Below are 8,060 nucleotides of genomic sequence, written 5' to 3'. Positions count from 1 at the left end.
GAGTACGACAAATAGCTTTAGTTTCATTTTATCATAACTGGAAGCATTCAATTGAAATGTCCCGCATATCTCGAGCGTGTGTATATGGTTGCAAGTGAAACACCCCTGTCATATTTCTTTATTGTTTTTTATTAATATAAATTGTGGAATTGGTCTGCAAAAACTGTAACTATTTTATAACAAAGTCTTGCAGAAATCACCTTCCCAAGGCATGACTTCTTGTGTATTCGGTAACCTAGACTCGCTCTAGGGAGAAAGGGAACTATATGCATCCAAAACTGATTGAAGATTATCAACTCTCAAGCCATGCAGGAACTCTGCGATAGTAATTAATATGAGTGAGAAGACAACATCTTGGTGGTCAGGAGAAATGTAAAATGAAGATCCCACTTGTCTCTCCCCACTACTGAATGAAGACAAATTTCACTACCTACAACATCGACATGTATCATTTTCTCCATCTAGGGATTTCTTTTGGCAACCGAACTACATAGAAGTTAATGGATTTCAGAGGTGCAATGCTGAAAATGCCACCATTAATCCCTATTATCACCCAAACTCATTGATGTTGGGCAAGTCAGAACTATTGGGAGTTAGACAAAATGATGTGTTGGGGTACGCATACTCATGCCCATTGTAGTCATAGTATTGCTTCTCTCCACAAGCTAAGTCGTGGCAGAGATCAACAAGACATGGCTCTCACCATCGATGTTGTATCTCACACACTTGATGTTCTGCTTCTTCTTGACATCCATGCAGGAGTTCGATGAGATTAGATTAGTATAACTATATAAGTGATGCCTAACACATTTTACGTTCATAAGGTCAGAAGTGACTACTTACGGAGTGCGATCGTTGATACCATTAACAAAGTGGGGGTGTTTCCCCGTTTGTGAAGGAAAATATCAAGCTTCTTGGACGAATCTGCTGGTGATAGTCCGATAGATGGGTCATTATACTATCACAACCATCATTCTCCTTGATCCAAATAATCAAGGTCACCAGTGTATTTTGTAAAGAATATCATATCATTAATATCTGCATCAACCTGCATATACTAAAGCTAAAAAGATAAGTTGTGTTAATTTACTTCTTTTGTACTAGAAATCATAAATATGATAGAAGCATAATGGATCCAAGAATATACCCCTCATGGGAGACAAAAACCACAAAAAGTAGAGGGCATCCTCGTCTTTTTAACATGTTTTTGCAAAGTTTGATGGTGTCTTTATCCTCTCATGAAAGAACCTTGAAAGTAAAAGAGTGTATTGTTAGGCACCATGAAATAACAAATACAATATCCTATTTTAAGTAGAAATTTGCTAACATGCATATCACCTTCCTCCAATTTCGATTTAGGGGCCATACTAGGCACATAAGTCAGCTCATTACTGAACTCTGTTTTTTGAATATGTCAAAGGTGGTGGTCGTAGAAGCCATCTGTCCATAGACACAAGTCAGCCACACCCGGCATATGGAAACCACATTTGCATAAGAAACAATAGAGCTACTTGTCCATAGAAAGAAAGAAACATGGGCACATATGTACTCCTAGATAAATGGACATGAATCCGTGAAGCCGAAAGTAACCTACTTGTTTTTTTCTCACAAAAGCATCTTCGAGAGGGCAGGGAGGCCCTCCATCACCATTAAGAAGACTTGTCCAGTTTATGAAGGAAACTAGGCCAAAATTGTCGAGAGTATGTGAAGGAAATATGCCCTAAAGGCAATAATAGAGTTATTATTTATTTCCTCATATCATTATAAATGTTTATTATTCATGATAGAATTGTATTAACCGAAAACATAATACATGTGTGAATATATAGGCAAACATAGTGTCACTAGTATGTCTCTACTTGACTAACTCGTTAATCAAAGATGGTTGAGTTTCCTAGCCATGGACATGAGTTGTCGTCTGATTAACAGGATCACATCATTAGGAGAACTAGATGATACCCCGCACGTTGTTGCGGGAATATTTTGCAACATATTTCAATGTGATTCGTTGTATGAATAATGAATAACTGAAGTAATAATATAAAAAGTTAAAACTGAAAATACATATAATTTATTATGTTTGATTACTATATAATTGTAACTTTTTTATTAAATCTAAATAGCATAGTAGAATGAAAATTCTCTTGGATGTTTGCATGTTGAGATGAGCCTTTTTTCATGCATGTTTAATGATGAAGTGACATGCTTGCATGTTGAGAAACATATGATAGTGGAGGTGGGCCTTTTCTCATGCATGCTATGGGATGATGTGGCATGCTTGCATGTTGAGAGAAATAGTTAGTGGGGACTAGCTATTTAGATATAGAAGATGATGTGATTGACTTGACCCATTCCGTTAGCTTAGCACTTAATCGTTTAGTTTGCTGCTATTGCTTTCTCCATGACTTATACATGTTTCTGTGACTATGAGATTATGCAACTCCCGAATACCAAGAAAACTTTGTGTGCTACCAAACGTCACAACGTAACTGGGTGATTATAAAGGTGCTCTACAGGTGTCTCCGATGGTGTTTGTTGAGTTGGCATGGATCGAGATTAGGATTTGTCACTCCGATTGTCGGAGAGGTATCTCTGGGCCCTCTCGGTAATGCACATCACAATAACCCTTGCAAGCAATGTGACTAATGAGTTAGTTGCGGGATGATGCATTATAGAACGAATAAAGAGACTTGTCGGTAACGAGATTGAGCTAGGTATTAAGATACCGATGATCGAATCTCGGGCAAGTAACATACCGATGACAAAGGGAACAACGTATGTTGTTTGACTGATAAAGATCTTCATAGAATATGTAGGAACCAATATGAGCATCCAGGTTCCGCTATTGGTTATTGACCGGAGACATGTCTCGGTCATGTCTACATAGTTCTCGAATCCGTAGGGTTCGCACGCTTAAAGTTCTGTGACGATCGGTATTATGAGTTTTTGTGTTTTGATGTACTGAAGGTAGTTCAAAGTCCCGGATATGATCGTGGACATGACGAGGAGTCTCAAAATGGTCGAGATGTAAAGATCGATATATTGGATGACTATGTTCGAACACCGGAAGTGTTTCGGGAGGTTTCGGACATATACCGGAGTACCGGGGGGTTACCGGAACCCCCGGGGGATGTAATGGGCCTATTGGGCCTTAGTGGAGAAGAGGAGGGGCGGCCAGGGCAGGCCGCGCGCCCCCACCCCCTCTAGTCCGAATTGGACAAGGAGGGGGGCGGCGCCCCCCTTTCCTTCCTCCTCTCTCCTTCCCTTCCCGCTTCTCCTACACCTACTAGGAAAGGAGGAGTCCTACTCCCGGTGGGAGTAGGAATCCCCCCTTGGCGCGCCCTCCTCCTGGCCGGCCGCCTCCCCCCTAGCTCCTTTATATACGGGGGCAGGGGAACCCCATAGAGACAACAATTGATCATTTATCTCTTAGCCATGTGTGGTGCCCCCCTCCACCATAATCCACCTCGTTCATATCGTAGCGGTGCTTAGGCGAAGCCCTGCATCGGTAGCTTCATCATCACTGTCACCACGCCGACGTGCTGATGAAGCTCTTCCCGGAAGCTCTACTGGATCGTGAGTTCGCGGGACGTCTCCGAGCTGAACGTGTGCTGAATGCGGAGGTGTCGTAAATTCGGTGCTGAGGATCGGTCGATCGTGAAGACGTATGAGTACATCAACCGCATTGTTATAACGCTTCCGCTTACGGTCTATGAGGGTACATAGACGACACTCTCCCCTCTCGTTTCTATTCGTCACCATGATCTTGCGTGTGCATAGGATTTTTTTTGAAATTACTACATTCCCCGACAGCGGCATCCGAGCCAGGTTTATGCGTAGATGTTATATGCACGAGTAGAACACGAGTGAGTTGGGGGCGATACAAGTCATACTGCTTACCAGCATGTCATACTTTGGTTTGGAGGTATTGTTGGATGAAGTGGCCTGGACCGACATTATGCGTACGCTTACGCGAGACTGGTTCTACCCACGTGCTTTGCACACAGGTGGCTGGCGGGTGTCAGTTTCTCCAATTTTAGTTGGACCGAGTGTGGCTACGCCAGGTCCTTGTGAAGGTTAAAATAGCACTAACTTGACAAAATATCGTTGTGGTTTTGATGCGTAGGTAAGAATGGTTCTTGCTCAGCCCATAGCAGCCACGTAAAACTTGCACGACAAAGTAGAGGACGTCTAACTTATTTTTGCAGGGCATGTTGTGATGTGATATGGTCAAGGCATGATGCTATATTTATTGTATGAGATGATCATGTTTTGTAACAGAGTTATCGGCAACTGGCAGGAGCCATATGGTTGTCGCTTTATTGTATGCAATGCAATCGCCCTGTAATTGCTTTACTTTATCACTAAGCGGTAGCGATAGTCGTAGAAGCAATAGTTGGTGAGACGACGACGATGCTACGATGGAGATCAAGGTGTCGCGCCGGTGATGATGGTGATCATGACGGTGCTTTGGAGATGGAGATTAAAGGCACAAGATGATAATGGTCATATCATATCACTTATATTGATTGCATGTGATGTTTAAACTTTATGCATCTTATTCTGCTTTGTTTGACGGTAGCATTATAAGATGATCTCTCACTAAATTTCAAGCTAAAGGTGTTCTCCCTGAGTATGCACCGTTGCCAAAGTTCATCGTGCCGAGACACCACGTGATGATCGGGTGTGATAAGCTCAACGTTCATCTACAATGGGTGTAAGACAGTTTTGCACATGCAGAATACTCGGGTTAAACTTGACGAGCCTAGCATATGCAGATATGGCCTCGGAACACTGGGACCGAAAGGTCGAGCGTGAATCATATAGTAGATATGATCAACATAGTGATGTTCACCATTGAAAACTACTCCATCTCACGTGATGATCGGTTATGGTTTAGTTGATATGGATCACGTGATCACTTAGATGATTAGAGGGATGTCTATCTAAGTGGGAGTTCTTAAGTAATATGATTAATTTAACTTAAATTTATCATGAACTTAGTACCTGATAGTATTTTGCTTGTCTATGTTGTTGTAGATAGATGGCTCATGCTGTTGTTCCATTGAATTTTAATGCGTTCCTTGAGAAAGCAAAGTTGAAAGATGATGGTATCAATTACACGGACTGGGTCCATAACTTGACGATTATTTTCATTGCTGCATAGAAGAATTACGTCCTGGAAGCACCGCTAGGTGTACCACCTGCGCAGGCAACTACAGACATTGTGAATGCCTGGCACTCGCGCGTTGATGACTACTCGATAGTTCAGTGTGCCATGCTTTACGACTTAGAATCGGGACTTCAACAATGTTTTGAACGTCATGGAGCATATGAGATGTTCCAGGAGTTGAAGTTAATATTTTAAGCAAATGCCCAGATTGAGAGATATGAAGTCTCCAATAAGTTCTACAGCTACAAAATGGAGGAGAATAGTTATGTCAGTGAACATATACTCAGAATGTCTTGGTACTGTAATCACTTGATTCAACTGAGAGTTAATATTCCGGATGATAGTGTCATTGACAGAATTCTTCAATCACTGCCACCAAGCTACAAGAGCTTCGTGATGAACTATAATATGCAAGGGATGAATAAGACAATTCCTGAGCTCTTCGCAATGCTAAAGGCTGCGGAGGTAGAAATCAAAAAGGAGCATCAAGTGTTGATGGTCAACAAGACCACCAACTTCAAGAAAAAGAGTAAAGGGAAGAAGAAGGGGAACTTCAAGAAGAACGGCAAACAAGTTGTTGCTCAAGAGAAGAAACCTAAGTCTGGACCTAAGCCTGAGACTGAGTACTTCTACTGCAAATAGACTGGTAACTGGAAGCAGAACTGCCTCAGTATTTGACGGATAAGAAGGATGGCAAGGTGAACAAAGGTATATGTGATATACATGTTATTGATGTGTACCTTACCAGAGCTCGCAGTAGCACCTCAGTATTTGATACTGGTTCTGTTGCTAATATTTGCAACTCGAAGCAGGAACTACGGATTAAGCGAAGACTAGCTAAGGACGAGGTGACTATGCGCGTGGGAAATGGTTGCAAAGTCGATGTGATCGCCGTCGGCACGCTACATCTACATCTATCTTCAGGATTAGTTTTAGACCTGAATAATTGTTATTTGGTGCCAGCGTTAAGCATGAACATTATATCTAGATCTTGTTTGATGCGAGACGGTTATTCATTTAAATCTGAGAATAATGGTTGTTCTATTTATATGAGTAATATCTTTTATGGTCATGCACCCTTGAAGAGTGGTCTATTTGTGTTAAATCTCGATAGTAGTGATACACATATTCATAATGTTGAAGCCAAAAGATGCAGAGTCAATAATGATAGTGCAACTTATTTGTGGCACTGCCGTTTGGGTCATATTGGTGTAAAGCGCATGAAGAAACTCCATACTGATGGACTTCTAGAATCACTTGATTATAAATCACTTGGTACTTGCGAACCATGCCTCATGGGCAAGATGACTAAAACGTCGTTCTCCAGAACAATGGAGCGAGCAGCAGATTTATTGGAAATCATACATACTGATGTATGTGGTCCGACGAATATTGAGGCTCGCAACGAGTATCGTTACTTTCTCACCTTCACAGACGATTTAAGCAGATATGGGTATATCTACTTAATGAAACATAAGTCTGAAACATTTGAAAAGTTCAAAGAATTTTAGAGTGAAGTGGAAAATCATCGTACCAAGAAAATAAAGTTTCTATGATCTGATCGTGGAGGAGAATATTTGAGTTACGAGTTTGGTCTACATTTGAAACAATGCGGAATAGTTTCGCAACTCACGCCACCCGGAACACCATAGCGTAATGGTGTGTCCGAATGTCATAATCGTACTTTACTAGATATGGTGCGATCTATGATGTCTCTTACTGATTTACCGCTATCATTTTGGGGTTATGCTTTAGAGACGGCTGCATTCACGTTAAATAGGGCACCATCAAAATTCGTTGAGATGACGCCTTATGAACTGTGGTTTGGCAAGAAACCAAAGTTGTCGTTTCTTAAAGTTTGGGGCTGCGATGCTTATGTGAAAAAGCTTCAAATTGATAAGCTCGAACCCAAATCGTAGAAATATATCTTCATAGGATACCCAAAGGAAACTATTGGGTACACTTTCTATCATAGATCCGAAGGCAAGACATTTGTTGCTAAAAATGGATCCTTTCTAGAGAAGGAGTTTCTCTTGAAAGAACTGAGTGGGAGGAAGTAGAACTTGATGAGGTAACTATACCTACTCCCTTATTGGAAACTAGTTTATCACAGAAACCGGTTCCTGTGACACCTACACCAATTAGTGAGGAAGCTAATGATGTTGATCATGAAACTTTAGATCAAGTTATTACCGAACCTCGTAAGTCAACCAGATTAAGATCTGCACTAGAGTGGTACGGTAATCCTATTCTGGAGGTCATGTTACTTGACCAAAGCGAACCTACGAACAATGAAGAAGCGATGGTGAGCCCAGATTCCGCAAAATGGCTTGAGGCCATGAAATCTGAGATGGGACCCATGTATGAGAACAAAGTGTGGACTTTGGTTGACTTGCCCGATGATCGGCAAGCCATAGAGAATAAATGGATCTTCAAGAAGAAGACTGACGCTGACGGTAATGTTACTGTGTACAAAGCTCGACTTGTTGCGAAAGGTTTTCGACAAGTTCAAGGGGTTGACTACGATGAGACTTTCTCACCCGTAGCGATGCTTAAGTATGTCTGAATCATGTTAGCAATTGCCGCATTTTATGATTATGAAATTTGGCAACACTAGTAGAAAAAGGGTCAAACGTGAAGCACATTAGTGCCGGTTTGAATTTGAGCCGGTTCGAACGACTATGCATTAATGCCGGTTCGTGTTGAACCTTTAGTACCGGTTCGTGCCACAAACCGGTACTAAAGGGGTGATGGCAGGCTGGCGTCAGGCTGGGGCCCCACGATCACCTTTAGTACCGGTTCGTGGCACAAACCGGTACTAAAGGGCTAACCTTTAGTACCGGCTTGTGCCACGAACCGGTACTAAAGGGGTCTGACCTATAGTACC

The 8,060-nt window shown here is 41.8% G+C and overlaps 1 pseudogene; it reads right to left on the bottom strand.

The window, feature by feature from the left end:
• Positions 1 to 549: 549 nt before the first annotated feature.
• Positions 550 to 1,474, bottom strand: LOC119273244 (annotated as a pseudogene).
• Between the last annotated feature and the right edge of the window lie 6,586 nt (positions 1,475 to 8,060).

This window comes from Triticum dicoccoides, chromosome 3A (genome assembly GCF_002162155.2).
Source record: "Triticum dicoccoides isolate Atlit2015 ecotype Zavitan chromosome 3A, WEW_v2.0, whole genome shotgun sequence".
Taxonomy (NCBI): domain Eukaryota; kingdom Viridiplantae; phylum Streptophyta; class Magnoliopsida; order Poales; family Poaceae; genus Triticum; species Triticum dicoccoides.
Note: the sequence above shows the minus strand (reverse complement) of the source record. Positions and strands in the feature narration are given on the sequence as shown.